Source organism: Bos mutus, chromosome 4 (assembly GCF_027580195.1).
Source record: "Bos mutus isolate GX-2022 chromosome 4, NWIPB_WYAK_1.1, whole genome shotgun sequence".
In the NCBI taxonomy this organism is placed as follows: Eukaryota; Metazoa; Chordata; class Mammalia; order Artiodactyla; family Bovidae; genus Bos; species Bos mutus.
In genome coordinates, this window is record NC_091620.1 from 85,061,887 (window position 1) to 85,065,006 (window position 3,120).

At 40.2% G+C, this 3,120-nt stretch overlaps 1 non-coding gene across 1 annotated transcript; it reads right to left on the bottom strand.

Annotated features, from left to right (window-relative positions):
- Positions 1–476: 476 nt before the first annotated feature.
- TRNAS-GGA (transfer RNA serine (anticodon GGA)) lies at positions 477–549 on the bottom strand. The gene has a single exon. It is a non-coding gene; the product is annotated as a tRNA-Ser (tRNA).
- Positions 550–3,120: the final 2,571 nt, after the last annotated feature.

The following is a 3,120-nucleotide window of genomic DNA, read 5'->3' on the forward strand; positions in this document are numbered from 1 at the left end:
AGTTCTCATCAAAGCAGGGTAGAGGTAAGAAAAAATTACAGGAGGAAAGTCAGACCTCGACACGGGTTCAGCGAGCATCCACAGGTACACAGGGCAGTAGAAGAAAGAAGCGGAAAGGAAAATAGAGAAGTACACTGTTACATTTTGCCTAAATTTTTACTTTTTCTTTGGACCATGCTTGAGTCAAGAAACTGTTCTTTCAGGCTTTCATTCTCAACTACATGACTCCAAGAATGTGGATTAGATATTTAAATCAATACTTTATTTCAGTTACCTTCACTATCAGTTATCAGGGTTCTGGACACTGCTTTCAAACCTGATTATGGCGACTTTTCTGGGAATGTATAGTAGTGAAGTCGCTCAGTCATGTCCGACTCTTTGCGACTCCATGAACTGTAGCCTACCAGGTTCCTCAGTCCATGGGATTCTCCAGGCAAGAGTACTGGAGTGGGTTGCCATTTCCTTCTCCAGGGGATCTTCCCGACCCAGGGATCGAACCCGGGTCTCCTGCATTCCAGGCAGACGCTTTAACCTCTGAGCCACCAGGAAAGACTCCCTGGGAATATATACTCAATTTAAATTCACTAGAAAAAAATTTTTAATTGACAGAAGCTAGAGGAGAGCTTAAACTGTAACTGAGATGGAGGAAAATGGGTAGAGGTTCAGAGAGCAGTGGGAAAATGTTAAGGTTCAAGCCCTTATTACAGAGACAAAAACAGTCCCCTCAACCACCACAGCTACAGGAGGAGGAAATGGAGGTATGGAAAAACCACAGCTCAGCAACTGAAGATGCCAGAGAACAGAGTTCAGGGCTGGAAGAGCTGCTGGAAATTTTAAGAATTCTGGCAACAAGAGAGCTGAAAGAATGAGGTCCAATATCTGTGTGTGAAACCTGCCCAGATCCCTGGCTGACAGCAAAATTACCCCCATGTCGGGAAGAGCTCATGAAGCACGGTGGGAAAATAGGCACAGACAAGCGGAATCACCCTTGAAGGACAGATCTGCAGAAGAGACCTGTGAGTTTGGTGCTTCTGTAACTCTCACCATTCCCCTAAGCATAAGTTGCTAAAAGACTGGCCACACCACGCATTGGTGAGAATGTAGTACAACTGGAACTTCATAAATTGGTGGACAAAATACACATTTGCCCTGCTACTTTAGAAAATAATTTGGCAACATAAGAAACTGCTGTGTCAAACTACCATACAACCCAACAATCACATTTACATTCACTTAAGAATGAAAATATTTGTCCACATAAAGATCTGTATGTCAATGTTCATAGCAACTTAATCATGACAGCTCAAAAATGATAAACAAAATGTCCATTAATATATAAACGGATAAAACCAACTGTGGCTTTTTTTTTTTTTTTTGTACAGTGGAATACTACTAAGCAACATAAAATGACTGAACTGCCGAGACAACAACAACAGGGGTCCATTTCCAAATAATTAAGCTGAGTTAAGGAAGTCAGAAACCTATTTCCAGGGAATAGGTATAGCCTTTTTTTTGAAATTCTAGAAAAAATGCAAACTAATCTATAGTGACACAGCAGAGCAGACCAGTAGTTCCCCGGGTTGGCAGAGGTAGTCTGCAAAGGAAAATATGGAAACTATGGCATAATAGGCTTGATCAATATTCTTAGTGGGACAGTTATTGCACCAGTCTATATTTTGTCAAAACTCATCCAACCACACACTTAAAATGGGGACAGTTTACTCTATATAAGCTACACCTCATCGAAGTTAACAACAAGTAGGTGGGATGATTTGTAGATTTTAGAGCCGTTCAAAAGCAATTTTTCATAGACCTTTAAACAGTTATTTACACAATCTGGTTATCTTTTAAAACAGCAAACTCCACTGCACAATGAAGTGAAACAGCCACATACATATGTATCCCCTCCCTCTTAGGTGTCCCCCTACCCTCCTTTTGTCCCACCCATTCGGGTCACCGCAGAGCACTGAGCCAAGCCCCTTGCACCACCCAGCAGGCTCCCACCAGCCATCGGTCCTACACAGTGTAGTGTATACATGTCAACACCGATCTCCCAATTCAACCCCCACCCCACCCCATGCCCACAGCTCTGTTCTCTACATCTGCATCTCTATTCCTGCTCTGCATATAGGTTCATCTGTACCAGTTTTCTAGATCCCACATATATGTGTTAATATATGGTATTGTTTTGCTCCTTGTAACTTAGTTCACCCTGTATGACAGACCCAAGCTAAAGTCATAGGGAAAATATAGCTTTAAATACTTATGTCAATTTAAAAGAATAACAATAAACAAAATAGGCATGCACTTTAATAAGCTTGTAGAAAAAGAACAGAAAAGCCACCCCAAGGTAATTAAAGGGAAGAAAATACTAAAGATAAGAACAGAAGTACCTAGTAAACCATAGAACTGAGAAATAAATTCAGGTGCATTTTAAACAGGCAAATAAAAAAGCACACAGTATATTACATAAAGTCATGACTTGGCCCTCAGAGTTTATCTATCCCTTGACACAGCCCCCACACTCATCTCCCACCATTCTGAACTATGGATGACCCCTTGCCACCTGAACGAGAGATTGATGTAAATAAAATGTTAGAGAAAAAAAATTAAATAAAACATAGCACACTCAGCAATACTTATGGCTTGAAAACAAATGTAACCAGTTACATCTGTCTGACATTTGGATACTTCCTGCTTTTTTCCATTTCTCTTTCACCTGTGTGCTCAGCATTCTTCCTGCCCCCCACTCCTTTTATTCTCCTCTCATACTTCTGACATTTAAAAATGCTTATCGCGTATAAATTATCTGGATAGATTTGAAGTTCAAGGCATTGAAAATCTGGTTTATTTATAGGAAAGACCTTTCATAAATGAGTAAAGAAATATTGGGGGGAGAGGAAAAGAGGTCAATATTTCCTTTATTTCTATTTTTGACATTTATAGAAGGGCCTCTGGTCCATATAGTGCATTGTGGCAAACTGTTCAATTTTCCCTTCTTCTCTATTAACAGAATTATAATTTTGCTTGGTGTGGCATTGCTCTCAGCTGCAAATCCAACACATTAACAAATACAATAATCCCACTTACTTCTGCAACCTCCTTTGGAATAAGTAATGG